Below are 22398 nucleotides of genomic sequence, written 5' to 3' on the forward strand. Positions count from 1 at the left end.
AAGAAGCAATTATCTCATACAAATGAGGTTTGAAAGGAAGATAATGATACAGAAGAAGCAAGTTGGGATAGAGGGCTAGTAATGCTGGAACCCCACCCTCATCAATACTGGGTTAAAGAGAAAACAATATATACAGCTAGAAAGGTATAGAAGTTTTCTAAATTTATAGGAATAGACTTATAGAAGTGCGTGTAAATTAAAACTTAGGAGTTTCAGAAGAGAAGACAAGGAAGGAACTCTTAGAGGGTTTGGTAGATTAAGGAATAGGAGGGCAAGGTACTTATTACTTAGATATATGAGGAGGGATTGAATAAATAGGGTAAAAGAAGAAAAGTGGGAGAAAATAGAATGGAGAGTAATATAGTAATAGTAATTATAATTTTGAATGTGATGATACCTGATGGTATGTTGTTTACAAGACCTCACAATTAAAAATGAGAGATACACACAGAATCAAAATAAAGGACTAGAGCAAAATGTATTCTTCTTGAACAAATAAAACCAATGTAATCAATATTAGAAAGAAAGCAGAAAATTAGGGGGGGAATTTTCATAGACAGTCTCTCAAATAAATGTCTCATTTCTCAAATATATAAAAAACTTTGTCAAATTTATAAAAATTTGAGTTATTCCCAAATTGATAATTGGTCAAGAATATGAACAAGCAGTTTTTCAAGGAAGAAATCAAAATTATATTTAGGTATATTAAAAATGCTCTAAATTATTATTGATGAGAGAAATGCTAATTAAAACATTGAGATATTTTACACTTACCATATAGTGGTTAAAATGATAAATGCCTTTTAATTGAAAAATGGCTAAACAAATTGTAATGGAATATTACTGCTTATAAGAAATAATAAGCTGGTCGATTTTACAAAAACGTGGAAAGACTTGAACCTAAGAAAGAAAATATTATACATCCCCTGACAAAGAACTCATAAATAGAAAAATGTATCATATGGTTTATATATATACATATATATATATATATATATATATATATATATATATATATATCATGCATGTCTATATGTGTATGTATGCATGTGAATAAATGTATGTATATATGTGTACACACATATGTATGTAAATCTAATTAAATACATTATGTGTATGTATTGAGGTGGGATAGGAGGAAAAAAAACTGCACATCAGAAAACAAAAGAAAACATAGAAGGAAGCATAAAGAAGCTTGATAGCTTTGAAAACAATATATAGTACTCATAACATAGTTTTTCAAAAAAGATCACCTTATATAGAAATTTATGGTTTTTATGCTTAATCTTCTCTTTATGTTTTATTGTATACATGGAAATGCCCCATGCTCATTTTGTATTTAAGTTTAAAATGGATAAAAAATTTTTAAAAAGATTCTTAAATGGAATGTCTCACTTGAGTATTTGTATACCAAACAAGTATCAGAATTTCTTATTTGTAGCACACATTTAATAAATACATATTTTAATTGTTGCTCAACTTAGTTAATTTACTGAATGGGTAGTAAGCCACCTAGTTTAGACTTATCTTGCTAGAAATTTGGTGGTAAATGGAAGGACCTGAAATAAAACAATACCTAAGAGTCAGATAGAGAGAAGGTTGAGATTAGAGAAGATTGGAGCATTTTTGTTCTTGGAGAAGAAAGAGTCAGTAGAGAACAAATATCTCTGGATTTTTAAGAGAAAATGATTTATGGAGCTGAATCTCAGGAGATAGGATAGAATCAAAGATAAAATAGTAGAATTAAGCCTGGAAAGGAGAGGCATTTCTACTCTAACAGGAGAAAGTAAAAAATCAGTAAAGCCAAATGTATGGAAAATGTGTGTATGAAGAAAAGATGAAGACATTCATAGTTGATGTCCTCCAACATTTCAGTAAAACAGGAGATCACCTAACTTTATTTAATACCAAGAGTAATAATTAATTGATTATTATATTATCCACAACTTTATTCACAATGGTTAGAGAAGGAAGCTGATTTCTCTTTGTTTTCTCTTTGTTTCTCAGACTTTGTGCATTTGACACTGTTAATTTTATCATTAGTCCCTTTCTTGGATTTTGTCTTATATGAATCTCTGGATTTCTTATTTGCTATTTTCTCAACTTTTAGACAGTTTCTCCTTTGCCCTTTTCAGTTAAAATCCTTCTAATTAGATTTGCAAGAATCCAGGAAAATATATTCTTATCAGGCAGGAGTAGATACACTTCATTCGTCATCAGGAGTCATTTATTCCTATGCTATAAAAGTCTAGAAATCTAAATTCTCATTCTTAAAATTCATCTTAATCTGAACAACAAATCTGTCTCTTTTTAATATCTGATGTAGTAGTGATGAAAATACCACCTGTGCCCTGAAGTGTCTTTAGTTTTCCTCAGATTTTGTAACCTTTAAAATGGCTTTCTTTTTTCTTTTAATTTCAGAAATATACTCCTGAATTGACCCTAAATGGAAACAAAGGATTCTGAGAGACGGAAAAAAAAGGTGGAAATATTCCAAGCATGGGAGAAGTTATTCTAAAGTCTTCTTCAAAGATTTTCCCTTCATGTTTTTTTTTTTTTTAGAGATCCTCATCAGTTTTTTTTTGTACTAAATGAAATCTATTCCTTATCTATTATGTAATCCACTCCTGTACTTATTTTATATTTTTAATTTAGAAGAGTTTCTCTTTAACATTGCTATCACTTTGTAAAGTTAGGTTTTACAGACTTAGCGCTTGAGAAATTCATAATTTCTTTGGATTCTCTGATAAAGCCTAAATTATTTTAATGCCAAAAAACTGTGATATCATGTATATAGTTACACAGAATGAAAATTCACTTGTAATGATTAAGAACTTTATTGACCTACTTTTCTACTTTATTATTTTTAAATGGTTATGAATATTCATTATTATCAAAATATGGTATCTATTTAGAGAAATAGTTAAAGAAACAAACATTTGGCCATCACGGTATCTTTCCCACAAATTTTTAATTGTAATTTTATCCATCCCTTTGTTGAACAGAATCCTTTCAGCTCACCTAGAAACTTTAGATATAATTAGACATCTGACTGTGAATAATAACTATAGCTTCATATAAAATTGACAATAATGCAATAATGTTCCTCTCTGGTTGGGTTATTTAGCAGAAAACTGCAGAAAGTACTGAAATCAGTAGGCCTTCTAAATAATAACTTGCCCAGGATCAGGAGTGGAAGGAGCCAAAAGTCAGTTTGAGCTCTCTCTCTCTCTCTCTCTCTCTCTCTCTCTCTCTGGTTAGATAGACAAATATATAGATATATATCTATATAATTAGATAGATATATAGATATAGATATAGATGTAAAGAGATGAATACTCAAATCTCTTCTTTGGGGACTATTTTCTTGGATTGAATTCAATTTTTTATGATTTTTCATTGACATTGTTGTACTTGTTATGTTTACAATGAAATCTGAAATCAGATTCCAGTATTGGCTTTTTAAACATGAGTGGAAGATAAAAATTGTCCCCATAAATCACTGTTCAGGGAGATAGGGCCTATCTATGCACTCCTTGGAGCAATGGTCTCATTCAATTTTTGATCACCCATATGCTATTTTATTGGGGAAGGGAGAATGTTGCTTACAGGTGATCAAGGATCAGTGAAATATTCAACTGCTAATTAGGACTTTTTAGTGGAAAAGCAGTGGATAGAACCAGCTAGTTATTTGGGGATTGGGAAAGAGAGAGATGGGCTGAGGTCAGCACCTGTATTGTGCCATCAGGATATTGAGTCAGAATACAGGGAACAAGGCAGATGGCATCAAGAGTACATGGGAGCAGGATCAAATCCTAAAGTGTCAGACTAGACCTGTCGTACAAGTCAAAATCCAAGTACTGAAGTTGAAAATATGAATAAGCAAGAATTTCCATGTGTTGAGAGAAGTCCAGGAGATACAAAAAGCAGTCTCTCAAAGGAAAAGAAAAATGATTTTATAGTACAATCTCTAAAAGTGGCTAAAATGAAGCAAACATTTTAATATAATGAAATTAGAATTGAGAGATATGCAGGGAAAAGAACAGAATTTATAAGAATCCTGAGAAGGAGTAACAGATGGAAGCAGCAGGAGAAAGAGCAGAGTCATAGAAACCTAGAGGGGAAAGAATGTTGGAAGGCTACTGAGAGGTCAAGAAAGAGGAGAATTGAGAAAAGACTAGAAATGAGATTTTGTGGTAAATTTGGAGAGTCTTGTCAGTTGAATAAGGTTGGAATCTAGCTAAATTTCTACTTTAGAAATGAGTGAAGGAGGAAGAAGTCACCAGATATAGGTGGCTTTATTAGATAATTTTTGCTAAAGGAAGAGAGAGAAAATGGAAACTAATTGTGATAAAGAGAAAGTTTTGTTAAGGATAGGTGAGACATGATGTGCTTGTAAGAAACAAAGACAGCAGAGAGGAAAATAATGAAGATATTTTGAATATTTGAATAATATTCAAATATTTGAAGATATTTCAAAAATATTTTAGAATGGGGATAATCTTATGGATATGTTAGGGAATGGGATAAAGAATGAATGCAGAGGGATTTGCCTTGATAAGGAGAAAGAGTACTTCATTCAAAAAAGGAATGAAAGAAAAGAGATGAGAGAAGATGTGAGAAATAATGTGAGAAGAGGAGGAAAGAAGTTATTGTTTTCAGAGCATTACCTCACTTTTGTTAAGTATAATCTAAATAAAATAGTGATAGTTTGTGGTAATTATACTAAAATTAATTATACTGTTATACTAATTATACTAAAAGAGAGCAGTCTTTAACTGGACAATCATGGACTGTCTCCTCCCATATTATCTGAAGACTATTATGATCAAAGTTCTGGCAATATCCCTATTGTTCTCTTTTCTCTTCTCTATCATGGTTCAAAGATTTTGGCCAATATCATGGTTTTATTGGAGATCTTGGATGATGCCCTAGGTTGGAGTACGAACACCGCCCTGGTATTCTTCCCTCAATGACTGCTTTCCATAATTAAACCAAAGAGCTTTTTTGTCATGCATAAAAATGGTAAAACAAACTATTTCATATTAAATGGCCCAAGTCTTTTATTAAGCTCCATATGTGTTTCCAAACATCAAAGCTGGAAATCAGCAATTTTTAGAGCTTTTCCCTGCATCATTCTTAAACTTTCTTTCACCATTTGTAACATAATCTTCCTTTGAAGCTGGGTTCTATGACATGGCTGATTTGGCCATATTTAGTGCAAAATGGCTGCTGTTATCCCTTATCTCATGAAGAAGCAACTCAACTTTTTCTAACAGCTTGTGTAATTTACTGAAGTTTTAGGGATTAATAAAATAGTGGAATTACAGAGCTTATGAAAGGAATTGTACCCAGACAGGAAAGTTGTTTGACTCTGTATGACTGCTCACTCTGAAGTTGCTTTTTAATGTACTTTAGGATAAAGTCCTCTGGAAAAAAAACAAATTTGGTTTGTATTTCATTAAACATCAACTTAATTCATTTACCAATATGTTTATAGATATATAGATATAAATTTTATAATAAAATGCTTGTATTTTTATGTATATATGTGTGTATACATACACACACATCTCTTAAATTTCTATTTGCGTATGATTGAGAAAATGTTTTTCTATGTATTTTCATGAATGTATAGCTTTAAAAAAGACTTTCCGAAAGGTGATTTCAATAGTCCCTCAGAAAGGCATTCTAGGTGGGTCATACTTTCTATCAAGAAGTTAGAAAATATGATCCATAGAAACAATATTGTATAGTACAGTAAAAAGAATAGTTGCTAGGAATCTTGGGACCTGAGTTCCAGCTCTGAGTTTGTACTAATTGTTTGAACTTGAACAAATCATATAATTTTTATGATCCTTATTTTCCTTATCTGTAAAATAGCTAAAACATAGTTTTGTAGTAGGATAAAATTAAAGAATAGAAGCATTTTGGCTGTAGAATACTATAGGAATATAAGACTTATTTTTCTTTAAACTTATGAAATATAAAGAAATCTGTTGCTTCATTATAATAACAGGCTAGCAAAAATTTCAAAGGGCTGGTTTGTTGATTTGTAAATTGGCTGTAAAAATATGAAGATATTTTATTTTACTCCAATTTTTTAAAAAAAGGTTTAATTTATTTTTTCTTATTTAGAGAAACTAACTTGTTAATAAGCAACACTATACACACATGTTCATACATAAAATGTATATTCACATATATATGCTGCATATAAAACATCTCTTGTCTAACAGAAATTTGAGGTATTAACTTCATCATATATAGCATATTTGAAAATAATTCTCTATTATAATATTATCTTGCTTGAAAGATTTTAAACCTTTTATGTCTTTGACTCTGGCTAACCCCAGAATCTTTTTGGCATCAGAGTACAGGAAAAAATAAATGTAAGTATGTAATATATAGAGAAAATCTGTATTGACTGATTTAGTCCTTTACAGCTCCAGGAGAACAAAATAAAAAGAGGTATCATTCTATACATCTGTTTTTAATGCTTGTCCCAGGTATAAATACTAAAAACAATGATATAAGTTATTGAAAATTCATAAATGAAGACTTATCAAATCATCTAAAAAAAATTTTTAAATGAGTACATTTTGCCCTAATAGTCCTTTCTCTTTCACAGATAATTTATAAACATCTTTAAAAAACATTCTCAATTTATAATCTTCCCCCATAGCCCAGGAACATGATAAAAGTTCAGCATAAAAATTGATTTTCCATTTTATTCATTAGTGCAATTTAATAATGGCTTACATTACCAGCTTCAAACAATGAAGTTATTGGAATTTTAAAATATCATCTTATATAGTTTATTACTTTACTTTGGTTTTCTTGACTATAGCAAAGAATATTGAGGATTAAATGATCATCAAATGACAAGATGAGGTGCAAGCCTTGACTAGGAACAAAACTAGTCTCTCTTTAGTTAAAAGGAAAAATTAAGACTGAAGAAAAACAAAAACTACACAAAAATAACATCCTGACAATTTTGGCTTGTGGCATTCTCTTTCTTACCTTTTAGTTTTAGCCCTTTGCCATAATATACACACCAAGCCCTGGGTAGAGTTGGTGAGAGATAGGAACAAAACTACCCAGGTTGAAGTCTCCTCTCCCTTAAGATTTTAGAATATTAGCATTTGATACTGCCTGGGTAACAGGAATTTAAGCTCTTTGTCCTCTGGTTGTAACCTGGCAACCTGGCAACAAACAGAAGGTAACTGGGTTTTCCAGTAGCTGATTGGACAGGTTTAAAACAAAAATGAAGAAACTCAGCAACAGGCAATGAAAATAGGTAGAGGCAGCAATTTTCTGCCCAAAAGGAATAGAAGGAAAATAAAATACTAGAGGATCTTTATTTAGTGGGAGAAAAGAAGGGATAGGCCATGGTCCTTTAATAAATTGATTTCTTTTATGTTGTTTCTATTAAGTTGTTTGCTTAATCTCCTTTTCTCTAGAAAAAAAAAAAAACATTAAAAATTCTCCTTTGTCAAGAACTTAAGTCACACCAAAATGGAGGGTTTTTGAAAATGTATATTTTAATTATAAATCTGAATCTGTTAAGCAAAACAATATTTGTAAAAATATTCAAAAATGATACATAAATTCAGTGGGTTTTTCCTTTTATGCCCACCAAAATGGATGACAGAGACCACTTATAAGACTTTTAATTCTGTTTTCAGTAATTCTTGGAACATAAAGATTTACTAAACTAGACGACCTCTGAAGGATTTTCTAACTTTAAGATTCACAATATATCTTCAGGTGAGGTTGATCTGGGAGAATGAATTAACTGATAATAGGAAACTATCAGTTTAGGTCAGTACATTCTTTGAAAACTAGAGTCTTATAAAATTACCAAGAACACTGAGAGATTAATTTACTTGTACAATTATGACACAGCTATTAGACAGTACAGGTAGGACTTGAACCTAGGTTTTCCTGGCTTCAACACCAACTCAAAGTCAGCCACAACCATATATTGCTTCGCCATTGTGTAGAGTTGGTAAGCTATCTTATTAAAAATCTTTGTGTTCATGTGTTCCATATTCACCTCCAGCTTTCAAAAACCTATTTAAGGTTCAATGAAATCTTTCCTGATCTCCCCATCTGAAAACACTGAATTCCTTCTTCATTTTCCAAAGAATATTTTGTCTGGATCTCTCTTTTATCCTCATCATTCCCTACCTTGTCTTACTGTTACTGGTATAAAACATATCCTTTCCTATAAAGTAAGTGCTTTGAAGGTAGAGGCTGTATCATGTCATCATGTCATGTCTATCCCTAGAACTTTCCCTATCTCCTGAGCATCAGAGGTTCTTCCCACAAGTGAGCAATATATAATGTATCACATATGGAATATTTTTTTCCACATAAAATACACTTTAAAATGTTTTTAATTGACTTTTAATTGAATCAGGCCATCTAGTTGAAAAGACTTATTTGTTTCTTGTGAGTTCATCAAAGCACTCCATTATCTTTAACTATGACATGAAAGATTCCTTAGAATTAATTGTTTATTAAGTTTTTAAAAGAGCTTTTGCACACTTTCACCCAGATACAATCTATTTAGATATTGAAAATGAGAGTGTGCAATAGTATACAGAGAAAAAAAAATATGTCCTGGATCCAAAGACTATCCCCAGAAAAACATCATTTGATCATGAAGTTCCACACAAAGGCAGGTAGTTGTATTTAAAGCTTCACCCACATAAGCCTCCTGCCAAGAGCTCTTAACCCTGACCTGGAATGACTGTTTTCAGGACTTTAGAAAATTATACAAGCTTAGAGTAACCTAAGCATTTGTTAGTTTGGTAACAAGGGATACTTCAGAGCTCTTGCTGTCCCTTCTGACTAGCTGCCAAACTACAGGCCTCTCTATATTCCCTCAAGTATGTCTCAGTAACTAGCTTTGGGAAAATGGCCTTTGTGTTTCTCTGAGAAGCCAGTTGAAACTCATAGGTTTGGAGTTTCAGCATAAGTTGAACCTTTTGGTTCAAGTTTACTTGGTTTTGGCAAGCATGTCTTCCTGTTTTCAAGGGAGAAAAGACTTTAAAGATTTCTTCCTTTTTTTTTTTTTTTTTTCTTAAGAAAAGCTCAAAAAGCATCTTAGACATCAAATAGTTCTTACAACACAACCTTTTGATGATTTCAGTATAAATGAAACAGAAACATATGGATTCCATTTCCAGAAATTACACTCGGTTCCCCAAATTAAGGGAAAATGTGCTCAGTTCGATGTCTTCTGGGTGTTGTGAAGGCCCAAACATCAGAGGAAGAGTTGGAAGTTGATGAATTCAGTATATTTACCCATCTCTATTTATAAAACTGGAAAAATGCCCTTGATTCACGAAGGCTTCTAAGTAGCTCACATCTGTTGGTTAGGCAACAAACAGCAGCAACTTCCAAGATAACTTTGCTCAGGTCTTTCTGAGCTCAATCTGAAAACAAGGCCCATAGCCCTTGTTCAATCAGTTCCCCAATGGAGTTGATTTTATTTATTACTGCTGATAAAATCCTTAGTTATTAGGAAGTGTTTTTAGAGATTTCCTACCAGGAATTTTTAACTTGAGGCCTGTGAACTTGTTTTTAAAAGTATTTTGATAACTGTTTCAATACAATTAGTTTCCTTTGTAATTCTATGTATTTTATTTTATTCATTTAAAATTTTTTAAGAGCAAGTTCACTTCAAGAAGGGTACAAAAAATTTAGAAACTTCTAACTAGTCCAAATTCTTCATTTTAAAAATGAGGTAGTAGAAATTTCAAGCAGCAATTCACCCCTTAATAATCTTTTTATCATTTGTAAAACAATCCAATTTCTTCTACTTCTTAAGGTATTATGAAGAATCTTTTGACTCCAAACAATAATCTGAAGAGCCCAACAAAACCAAAGAGTCTCATCAATACATTAAAAACCCACATTTTGACTCACAGATGTACCTTTATTCTCATTGGGAAATTCCAGGCTATTTTACTTTTCACAAAACTATGATTCTTGTATCTGTGCTCCACATTAAACTTTTCATTAAAGGAATAGAAATCATGTTGATTTTATGGAATAAAAGACATGCTATTATTGTTGTTGTTATTTTTCTATCTCATTGATGCAGTGCTACTTGTCTTATTACATGATTCTGTTCTGAGCTCACACAAAGCAATGCTCACATTGTTTTCCCCCCAGTGGCCATAGCAGAAGTATAAAGTTGACATTATTGAGGTTTAATAAAAAACCAATTGACAGGGTAATTGATCTCTTCAAAATAATTACAGAGAATTATGGCATTTTAGATTTGAAAAGGACTGTGTCATTTCTCCTTCTTGTCTATATAAAATGATATTCAATATAATCAACATTCATGAGAAGTTTTCCATCTAACAAAGCAGTTGGTTTTCCATGAGGCAATCTTTGGGTCAATTCTGAAATGTCTACAATATGACTTAAAAAAAATAAAGTTTACTGCCTTTAAACTTCAATGTATTCAAAAGTCTGTACCATTGTATAGATCACCTTTCAGTAAACTAAAAGGCAATGAATCTACTCAAAAATCTTCACTTTAGCTCTCTCCTTCTTTAGCACCATACCATGTCCCCTATTTCATCTGTTTTTCAGGTTTTCTCACACCATAAAAAGAGGTGTTACATCTTAAGCAATCTTCAACTTTCTTCTTTTCTCATTATACTGTCTATTAGAGTGAACTTATCCATTTCTATTGACCTTATTTGTGATTTCTATATGAGTGACTTCCAAATCTATACTCCATTCTCTCCCAAGATCAAACCAATATTTATCAATTGCTGGACATCTCTACCTGCAGTCTGCCAAATGTTTAATATTCATTATATCAAAAATTAACCTCATCACCTAGCCCCCCCAAAAAAAACCTCTTAGTTACTCCTTCCTTCTTTTAATGGCATCACTATGCTTGAAACCTCAGTTTTCTATAACATTGCCCACTTCCTCACCTCCTCACATCCAAATTCAATCAGATGTCACATGCTATGGGTATAATTCCTCAATATCTCTTATATCTAGCCCTGTGTTCTCTTTAGACTGTAACCAAATCTTTTAATGTATTATTTCTTGCCTGTATTATTACAACAGTCAATAAATCAAACATTTATTAGAAACCTATTATGTTCTAGACACTATGATAGTCACTGGAGATTCAGAAACAAAAATGAAACAGCTCTTCAAGGAACATAAATTATGTTGAAGAAAATGTTCAAAATAAATATAAATAGGGGGAAAGGACACTAGAAGCTGGAAAGATAAGGAAGACTTCATATAGAAGGTGCCCTTTAAATGGAATTTTGAAAGAAACAATGGATTATATGAAGTAGGGATGAGGTGGAAATTCCAAGCAGAGGAGCCATCCAACTAATGTAAAGGCATAAAACTGAGAAATGGCATCTCGTGTGAGAAACAAGAAGGCCAGTTTGACTGGACCATGGATGTGGGAAGGAAAGTAATATATGATACAGTTGAGCCCCCAAAATGAAGAGATCTAAAAACTTACAAAGGAATTTATATTTAATCCTACAAACTCTAGGAAGCCACTTTAAGAAAATCATTTTGGTATCTATGGAAGGACAGATTTTTAAGAGGAGATATTTCAAACAAGGTGACCAATTAGGAATTTATAGCAATATCACAGGCAAAAGGTCATCAGAACCTAAAGTAGATGATTATGTAATTAGAGAAAAGAGGATGGATTTGAGATATATTGTTAGGGTAGAGATAGAACAAATCTTTTATCACAAAATGTACACATTAAAGGTCTTGGAGAAGTCTTATCTCCCTATATAAACTATTCTATTCTCCTAGCAATTATCTGGAAGGGATCACAGAAATATAAATTATAAATAAAACTGAAAATTAAACAAAATTAAAATCCCTTATTCAAAAAAATTTTTTTTCAAAAGATAGCTAAAAAACTATAGTGGTTAGTAGAGCTGTCACACTAAGGAAATCAGCTATACAGCTCAAGAAAAATAAATACACACACACACACATACGCATACACATACACATGAGCAGTTAGGGGTGAGGAGAGGAGGCATATAGGTAAGCTATTGTGAATTCATGCAAATAAACGTGAAGTCATAAAAAGATCTGAGAAGAGGGAATAATCAGCACAAACTCCAAAAATAAGGGACCAGAAGTTATGTCCAGATGGAAATATCCAGAAATATCAAAGCCAAAATCCAGAGCAAGCAAGAACAAATAAAAAAGTGATGTAAGTAACTAATAAGAATTCAAGTACCACAATAAGGATCAGAAAAGATGTGGCAGCAACAACTTGAAAGCAAAGGAGATCTTGTAATATATTCCAAAGTCAAAACATAAAGATTTCTACTCAAGAATAACTTACTCTGCAACACTGAGTATAATAATATAAAGGAAAAATTAATCCTTAGTATAATGAATCTTATCCAAAATTTTAGGTGAAAAGAACAGACATGAGGGAAAAAAATAAGACAAAAACTAAGGTATCCAAAAAAAAATTGTAGAAAGGTAAATATTTTTGAGTACTTAGAAGGGGATAAATGATTATGAGTATTTCTGTTCAAATGGGTAGAGAGAAGAGAAACTTCAGAATCATGTTATCTTTAAATATGACAGAGGAACTTCAGTAAGATAAAGTTTATAAATTTCATTTTTGTTCATTTTAGGAGAAGAAATAAAATGGAGGAATAAATAAATACACTAGGGAAAGAATAAAAGAAGTAGAATATTATTTCACATAAAGGATGTGTGTGGGGAGAGTACATAAAGAAGAAAGGGGGTAAGAGGAATAGACAATTTATGGCTTTTTTAGTAATGATAATAGCATTTATATTGCACTTTGAGATTTGAAAAGTGCTTTACATACATTATCACATTTGTTCCTAACAATAGCTTTTAAAGTGGGTGATAGTATGATTCCCATTTTATAGAAGAAAAAACTAAGGTAGAGAGAAAAAACTAAGGTTAGTAATTTGCCTAAGGTCACACTCAAGTCTTTCTGACTCTCAGTTCAGCATTCTTTATTCTTATATGAAAAAGACAAGAATGAATACACAGAGAAAATGTAATATAGAAAACCACTAAACTTAGTAGGAAAAAAATTTAGGAAAAGGAAAGGAAGAAGAAAACATGATGGTAAATATTTGACAGACAATATTCCAGGGAGGGGAAATGTGTACATGATGTGCTTTGAAGTACAGTTGTAATCTGCAACATTAATATCTTCTCCAATACTTTCTTAAAAGTCTAGTCAACAAATAAATCAAGGCCTGATTTGTAAAATTTGCTGATTTCTGAGGTATAAAATTTCACAATGAAATTTTACCAATAGATTCTCCTTAGCTCAAGCAAACTCTTGTGGGGGAGGAAAGAGGAAGAATAATGTTGGGAAAAGAAAAATCACAAACAAAACAAACTTCAAATTCAGAAGATCATAAAATCAAGATTAAGAAGGAAGAATAGATAAGAATTTGAGATCTCTGGGGTTTTGATGAAGGCAAGAATACATCATGAAAAATTAGATAATTTTATTATTAAAGGGAAGGACAATGAGACAACATGGGAAACTTTGAGATGCAAAGAGAATTTTTTTATATCATTAGAAAAACATATCTCTAAATATAAATATAAATAAAAGAGCATGAGTGACCAAAAAATTCAATAAATTGAATAGGCAACTAGAAAGACAAAGCTGCAAAAAACCCCTACTAAATGCCAAAATAAAAAATTCAAAAAATAAAGCAAATAAATAAAGCAAATTGAAAGCAAAAATACTATTGAATTGTGAAATATAATTTGGAACTGGTTTCCAAAAAACAAAAACCTAATAAAATAAAATAAAATAATCTGATTAAAAGAGAGGAAGACCAAATTGCTTATATTGAAAAAGAAAAAGAATTCACAAAGGAAGAAGAAACAGAAATTGTCAGAAACTATTGCGCTTAATTATAAGCCCAATAGGACAGCAAAACTGACAACCAAAATAAAATGAAGTATTTACTAAAAATATATATATACATATAAGCCATATTAACAAAATAAATACTTTAAATTATATAATCTAAGAAAGATCAATTGAACATGATATAAAGGAACTAACATAGAAAAAGAACCTTGAAATATCTCAGCAACCCAGGTGCCCCTGATAGGCTAGGTCACAGTTCTTACAGACACATAGTTACAACCCCTCAGAGCTAAGCTCACAAGGCTTGCCTGCTGGACTTCTAGTGGTTCTTTCCACATTTTGTGATCTTACAAAGCCCTGTATTAAAGGAAACACAAAGAGAAAGTAGCATCACTCCAAAGGTTTTCTTAGAAAGCCATGTACACATAGGTTGGCTGTTTGGAAAGAAGGGCAGAAATTGATCTTCTGGTACTTAGACCTCATGACTAGCAGAAAGGAAAAAAAGAATTTATCTTTTTGATAACTTTTTGTATGTAGGCTCATTTTTGATTCAACAGACAAAATGATTTCTATTCTCATGTAGTAAGGCAACAGAAAAGTCACAATATATATTTATACCCACTCTAAGATGGAGGGCAGGGTCCTCTGTTCCACTTTTTTAGAAGTCCCATCACATAGGTTGTCACCAATTAGGTCAGACTACATATGCTTAGGAACTGGAATCAAGAATATATATAAATGTATATATGTATATGAAGATACGTATTCATACACATACATATATGCATGCATGCATAAAATTCTGATTTTTCTCTGAATTTACAATTCTGTGGGGGACTTTCCAGGCTTTTTATGCGTGAGACAAGGCACAGGTGAAGTAAAAGAATTTACTAAAGTAAAAGTAAAAGTTTATTTTAAGTCTTCGAGAGATCTCAGTGGAGCAGAACTCTCTGATGGAATTAGAGTTCATTCTGCCCATACCACCCATTCTTCCCACCCTCGTATATATGATTTGAGACAATACAGAGCTATTGGGTTTGAATAGGCTTCAGTAAGGCTATAGAAAGTTTGATTAGTGATAGTTCAAATTATATAGAGCTTAAGTGGTGGTACTTAATATTAATTCAGCTCTATTGAAAGTTAAGTAGGAGTACATAACTGTAATTCAGCTCTATAGAAAACTTGGGCAGTGTCAGCTGAACTCTATAGAAAGGTAAATTAGTGGTACTTAGCAGAGGTGGGGTTAGCTGACTTCTAGGTCATGATAAAGGAAAGTGACTTTTTAGGGTCTCCTACCTCAATTTCCCTCCTCAATTCCTTATCTTCAACTGTCTGCCATATGTTTATATTTAGAACTCATCATATTCTCAAATTCAATAGATTGAAAATTGAGGCTTCCTCCATCCTCTCAAATCAGCTCTTCCTCTGATGTGTCTATTTCTATCAACAGAATCACTGTTTCCATCACTGCCTAACTCATCTCTATTTCAAATCTTGCCTGAAGGTCTGTGAAGTCTCTCTTCATAATACTTCTTGTTATCCATACATTTTCCCCCCCTATTCCTCTTGTTACCATTCTTGTTCAAGTATTATTACTTTGGGGTCTCAGTCTCCATTGGTTTTCAAGTGGAAAACAACCAGTTATAAATGTTGAAGGCTTGTCTCCTATTTAAGGAGCAAATGAAATAGATTATCTTTGATTTCTTTTCTGGCTTAAAAATTCAAAGTCAGCTCTTGGCTCTGCTACTTGTTATTTATGTGATCTTGGGCAAAGCTCTTAATCTTGTCCTTAACTGTCAGACAAAGGTGGGGAGTGGATTAGTCATCTTCCAAGGTTCATCTTTTGTCTTGTGATCCTGTATTTTCCCATATATCTCTTATCCATCATTCAATAAATATTTAAATTCCACCTTCTTTAAGAAATCTTTACAATCATTTAACTTTATATAGATCTCACCCTTTTTTGAAAACAAAGAACTGATAGTTATAACTTAGTTAATAATTCAAGGCATCAGATGATTAACTGTTTTTTTTTTTTTTTTCCCCTAAGGCTGGGGTTAAGTGACTTGCCCAGGATCACACAAGCTAGGAAGTATTAAGTGTCTGAGACCAGATTTGAACTCCGGTCCTCCTGAATTCAGGGCTGGTGCTCTATCCACTGCGCCACCTAGCTGCTCCTGATTAACTTTTCTTAATGCTATGTCCAGCTTATCCAACTGGCTGCCAAGCACTTTTGAGAGCAGGTTTCCTACCCTGTGTTTCTCAGATCTTTTGTATTGGATAGAGAGTAGTTGCACAGTCAGAAGACCTTAGTTCAATCCTGTCTCTGACACAAACCTAGCATATGACAAACCTTAACCTCTCAGTGTTCCAGTCAAGTCTCCAACACCATAAATTGCAGAGCATGTGTCAATTTGAATTAGTAAAAAAGCTTTTCACTGGCATTTCCTTACACCGATTTAATTACAGGTTTGTACATATACACCCACATAATACACATGCATACATATACATGTGTATATAGACATGCATAGATATGGTATGTGTGTCTGTGATTATATATGTGTATGTCCTATTGTATTATATCATGTTATAATATTCAAAACAAACTCAGAATTAGGACCCAAATCTCCTATTCACTCAGGAAGTCTCTGTTTCCCTACAATACACTGACTCCTCCCATAGTAGATAATTAAAAAAAAAAAAAATTTGTTTCATTGAATTGGAGATAAAAATTTTCCAAATCATATTGTTCACAATTTACCTAGGACTAAATTTGGAAGAGCAAATAGGCTTTTGCTTGAGCAATAGCTCAAGAATGACAAAACATATGACACATTCTTGCTGTTGAAGGAAAACTGGGTTGCTCACTTATGATACAAATTGTTCCATGTAACTTTCATCCTTGTTACCAGGTGACATTGCCAAGGTCAGTGATGACATTTTGATTTAACAATAAACTATCCTATTAAAACTCACAGGCAAGGGAATTCCTAAACTGAAGGGGGGTGAGGGGAAGAAAAAGACACCCCCCACAATGGTTTCCTAAAGTTAAAAAAGATTATTTTAATAATCTTATTTGTTTTCTGCATCATGTATGTATTTTTATTTTTTTAAACGAAAGCACCACCCAAAGAAGCCTTAACAAATGACCAAGAATTAGTTCCCCACATCCCTACAATTATCATTCACACTTCTTTCTTAGAGCACAGGGCAGGGAGTCTCTTCATGGTTTTCTCTGGCTCCTGCCCTCTAAGTCTTACTTCCAGGTATGAAATGCAAATTTGGCTCTGAATACTTCTACAATTTAGGAGAATCTCCATTCAAATGCATCAAAAACACAGTTCTTTTAGCACTTAGGGAAATTCCTTTAAATGGTGATTCCAGCACTCTTATAGACTCTTCTGGTGCTGTAGAAAAGTGAACAATTTTCACGTTTGTTTTGGCCCCACCGCGGATTTTATTGAAAGTCACAGTTGTTTTAGTGGGTGCCATCGTTTGCCAGCTGAGAAGAGTAGGGACCTTTTGGCCAAATCAGGGAGAATTCTGTACGTGAAAAACAGTTCAAAGGACGTCAGAAGTGCTTGTAAGGCACTATTTACCCCTCTTGTAAGGCACTATTTACCCCTCTCAACCTTAATTTTTCTCCATACACATTCACCTTAGTATACATAATATTGGCTGTACATAACTGTTAACCCATCTTCACACTTAATTAAGCAGGCTGATAAATGTCTGTCATCTGACGAATGAACAGACTGCTCGACTGTTAGAGTTCAATTTTCTTCCCCTCTTAGAACTTTAAAATTATTCTGGGATTGAATCCATACCTGTGTGGGACAGGTGCTAGACCTTCGGGTACCAAGAGAAAGCATTTAATTAGTCCTGCAGGGAGAGGCCCAGAACATCCAGGGGGCACCTGATCAGCAGGAAACAGCTTTTAACTAGCAAAAGACCCAAGCCTTTTCATTGGATAGACTAAAAGGTCGTAACCATCATTGACCAATGATCACCAATGTTGTCTGCTTCCTGTGAGTTACATCACTTCCTGTCAATGACCTAGGGTCTTGGCCTTTAGAGACCTGTAGGCCTAGAGATCATGTGACTTCCTGCCACCTGGGCCCAAGGCCTGATCTTTGAGCTCCATAGACCTCTGGAAAGAGGGATCATGTGACTTAGGCCCAGTCTCATAGACTTCTTGAGAAAGCTTCACTTATCTCACTCATACCTATTTTATCAAATCAAAACAGGGCAATAGTAGGGCTATATGGAATGAACCGAGTGAAGGCCGTCTCATGGAAATATGGCCTAACACTATTTCCTAATTATGACGAGTCTTTTGCAATAACAAGCTGAGTTATAGATAAAAAGCTATGGGTGTTTCAGAGGGGAAGGAACATTTCCCTCTTGTTTCTCACCACTTCTTAATTAGCATTTAAGCACTTCTTTTAAAGGTGATGACAGCTTTGAATTCTCTCTGCTTGGATAGCAGTTCTCTAAGGAAATTTAAATTAAGATTTTGTTATTGACTTGTGTAGATTTCTAGGTTTAGGGTATAAGCCTGTACTCCCCCAAACAACGAGAGGTCAAGGAGAAGGGGGGCTTCTGGTTCATTTAATTTTGTGCTTTGTAGTTTGTACTCTTATCACCTTGTCAAATGGGAAATGCCCTTTCTTGCAAGATTGTAAAAAACTCTTTTTGCTATTTCTTACTCTGTTTTTGTGGTTACTATTGTCCCACACAGTTTGGGGGCTTGTTGATGTTAGGATTACAAGGTGATAACTCTGGTTGTCTAAACAATTCTCTAGCTCAGAGTTCACACCTTTAGGCCTAAAGGAATATTTCCTGTTCATGAGAGGTCTTTCCCATACTGAATCCTTTTTTTTTTTTTTTTTTTTTTTTAAGGCTGGGGTTAGGTGACTTGCCCAGGGTCACACAGCTAGGAAGTGTTGTGTCTGAGACCAGATTTGAACTCGGGTCCTCTTAAATTCAAGGCTGGTGCTCTATCCACTGCTCCACCTAGCTGCCCTCCCCGCCCCATACTTGGGCAGACACCCTCTGGAGAGTTTCCAAGTGATCCTTGGACTCAGCTCAGGAACTCCGGGGTAAAGTCCCTAAAAGGCCTACTTTGAGAAAGCAAAACATAAGCAAAGATAGAGAATTAATTGGGCGTAGGAGATAAACCAACTAAGAAAAGTTTGAAATCAGTCAGGTGAGTTATGTAGCACAGTCTAGATGAGCAGGAATTTATGAGTAGGGAAGGGGAAGAGAGACTATCTGTAAAAGATTTTCTTCTGTCAAGTAACTGGTGAACCACCTGGGTTACTGGGATTGGGACTAGGAAAATCTAGGCAGTAGTCTGTAAAAGGCTACTATTTCCCTTTGATATTGGGAAAAACCTAGATGGTTCAAGTCTGTAAGGAATTTTCCAATTTTCCTTTGGTAATCACATGAGTACTCTGGATAAGCCTTGGAGAAGGAAGGTAGCTGGATCTAAATCTATGTAGTGTTCTTCAGGAAGAATTGTAATGAAGTATCAAAGATATAGGAAAATACGGTCATTTTGTTGGATGTAAATTCAAAGGAGCCTTCAACACCAGCCAGCTAGTTCTTAAGGGCTTTAGAACTCCCCTCCTCAATCCACTTCTAGGTGGGGCCAAGAATGGGAGCTTGAATGATTTAGAAAAGCAGTTTGTGTGTGTGTGTGTGTGTGTGTGTGTGTGTGTGTGTGTGTGTGTGTGTGTGTGTGTACCTGTATTTGTCTTCAATGTTTTTCTCAGCAGAATTACAAAGGAAAAAATCTGGCTATTTAGGATTTTTTAAAAGTGCTTGTTTTGTACATAATTGGACTTATGCAAATAGTTTTTAGCTAGAGAGAGGAAGTTCTAGTTCTTAAGTAGGGAGTTTTTAACTGCCACACCAAAAACAAAACAACAACAACAACAAAACCTGACATTTCTGTGGACCTAAAACTGATCAATTTGGGTCTACAAATAGTTAAAATTACAGAACCATTAAAACACTTTAGCAGATTCTGGGGTTTCTGAGACTGTTTCAAATTGCTTGGCCCTGTCTATCAGCTAAATTAAGTTAGTCTATTGTGTTTTTAAGTACGTTTAATTTATATGATTTAAAACCTTCAGAGGATTGGAACTGAAGCTTATAGGAGGAAAAAAACAAACAAACAAACAAAAAACTGCCCTCTGGGATTTTCCAAGCTTTTCAGGTTTGTGAATCTGACCTGCAGGATGGTGTCCCTGACTGGCCTGAATTCTGAGGTTTGTGCTGGTGCCCCAATATCTTTGACATGTTCTTCCCCCCGCCATTTCTGGCATGGGGTATGGACTAGTTACCAGACCACAAACCTAAAGTTGAACACCTGGATCTCCAATTCTATTTCCCAAGTTCCTAAAGTCTACCAATTGCTTTAAACCTTGTGGACAGACTTGAAAAGGCAGTTTTCTGCCACCTTAAATTTTGGAGCTATGTGTGTTAAAGTTGGAATTCTGATTCTCAAATTGTATGAGATAATTACTATTAACTAGTATCTGCTAAAATTGTGAATTTGCTTAGTCTAGTATAAGATTTTAGAAGTATGGGTGCATTGTTATTGAATATTTGAAATTTAAATATTTGATTTGAATTTACAATTTTGGTTCTCTGGTAACTAATCTAAAGAGGTCACATTTGTATCTCCTAATTTGATGAAATATATTTTTAAGCTACTATGTTGCTTGCCAAATTGTATATTGGGTAATTTATAACAATTGTATGAGCTATGCTTTAACATTTTGTCAGTCCAGCTGGATATGTGGTATAAATTTTATGAAATATAGTCCAAAGATATTTAGAATATTAATCTTAAGGTTTGTCTTGCTTTCTCCCTTTAACAAAGAAGTATAAGCAAAAAAAAATGATGTATAGAATTTTGTGTAATTGCAGAACAAATTGTATCTGAAAGGTGCATAATATGTCTAAAGATAAATAAGAAGGTATTGAAGCAGTGTCCTTTTAGAGGGAGGGAGCCTGGCTCTAAAATATTCAGGTTAGGTTTTAATGAAATGAATTGGGGATGAGTGGAAGCTTTCCCCCTGGACTCTGCTTCTTTAAGAAGGGTTAGTGGAGTAATATTGGAACACATTGTATATCTAAGTATGGATTGATAGAAACTAGTCTTATAATGGGACATACTTTACTTCTAATATTTTATAAGAATTATAAAAGGATTGCAAATTGAGTGGCAATTCCATATACTTGAGCATCTGCTCTCATTAGGGAAAGTGGAAAAAATGAATCAGATCCTTAAGAAACAGATTACTAAAAATTGATGCTTGAGACAAAATTTCCTTGGACCAAATGTTTGCCTATACTTTGTTAAAAGAATTAGGACTGTTCTAGGAAGTGATTTGAGACTTTCTCCATATGAGATTGTTTTATTTCATTTGGGAGGAAAAAGGGAAATACCCTCTTTTGAAACAAAGGATAAGTTTTTAAGAAATTACATACTGGCCATATCCTCATACCTTTTTAACTCTTAGGAAACAAGAACTGCTGATCCAGACAACACCTTTGGACTTTGCAGTTCCAGTAGTTCTAGAAGAAGTAAAATGGAAAGGACCTTACGAGATGTTACAGATGACTGAAATTGAAGCCCAGAGGCTGCAAATATTAGGTTTAAAGGACCTTGGAGGAACCTGAAGAATGGACTGTTAAGGTTCTTATTTTTTTTATAATCTCTAAAATTCACTTTGCAATTAGGAATGTTTTGGTGGGAGGCAAGATTAATTATGCTTAGAGGAATTTTAACAAAATTGATGTTGCTCCTGTTATTTTTATTTCCAGAAAAGTTTATAGGAAGTTCTTGATTGGAGAAAGTTGAATTAACATTTTTTAGGCTGAAGAAATCATTAATGTTAATTCTGATAAAGTTCTTTAGTATGAAATTAATTTATTCTACATTCTATGTGAGTTTTAATTGATTGTTTTGAGTCATTTTAAAGTCATTGTTTTTGAGTCATTTGAGTCATTTAAAGTCCCATTGTTTAGGGAGATTCTGAGAACAGTGATCTATGTCACTGTCCCTTTGAACATGGTTAATACCTAAACATGTTTTGGTATCGATTGGTTATTGAGCATCTTAAAGTAAAATTATTTGTGTAATGTTAAATTTAAAACCTATTTAGATATGAAGATAAGCTGTGAACTTTCTAGGATGAATCTCTTATTATTATCAATGTAAATAGGTATAGTCAGTACTTATTTAGGATATGTGACCCTTCCTTGAGAGCTAATTCACCTGAAGCTTTGAATAAGATTTTATATTTGACATAAAATCTCTTGGGACTGTAGTTGATTTTTTATTTCAGATATGATTGTCTGATGAATCATCAAGCCAGTAGTCCACCATCTGAAAGGAATATGCCACAAGTCACTCAGATGAACATGATCCTGAATTGTTACAAGTAGAGGTTAGTATCTGG

General features: G+C 33.4%; 1 protein-coding gene across 5 annotated transcripts in view; it reads right to left on the reverse strand.

Annotated features, from left to right (window-relative positions):
* LOC141550644 (zinc finger protein 474-like) overlaps window positions 1-17839 on the reverse strand; it is a 95442-nt gene extending 77603 nt beyond the window's left edge. For 3 of the 5 annotated variants that reach the window (XR_012484651.1, XM_074281514.1, XM_074281516.1), the window contains exon 1: window positions 7024-7185. The gene's annotated coding sequence lies outside the window, so the exon portion shown is untranslated. Of the gene's footprint in view, window positions 1-7023; window positions 7208-17748 lie in introns of those variants that run through there. The other 2 variants (XM_074281512.1, XM_074281515.1) reach the window with 2 other exon arrangements.
* Between the last annotated feature and the right edge of the window lie 4559 nt (window positions 17840-22398).

This window comes from Sminthopsis crassicaudata, chromosome 1 (genome assembly GCF_048593235.1).
Source record: "Sminthopsis crassicaudata isolate SCR6 chromosome 1, ASM4859323v1, whole genome shotgun sequence".
In the NCBI taxonomy this organism is placed as follows: domain Eukaryota; kingdom Metazoa; phylum Chordata; class Mammalia; order Dasyuromorphia; family Dasyuridae; genus Sminthopsis; species Sminthopsis crassicaudata.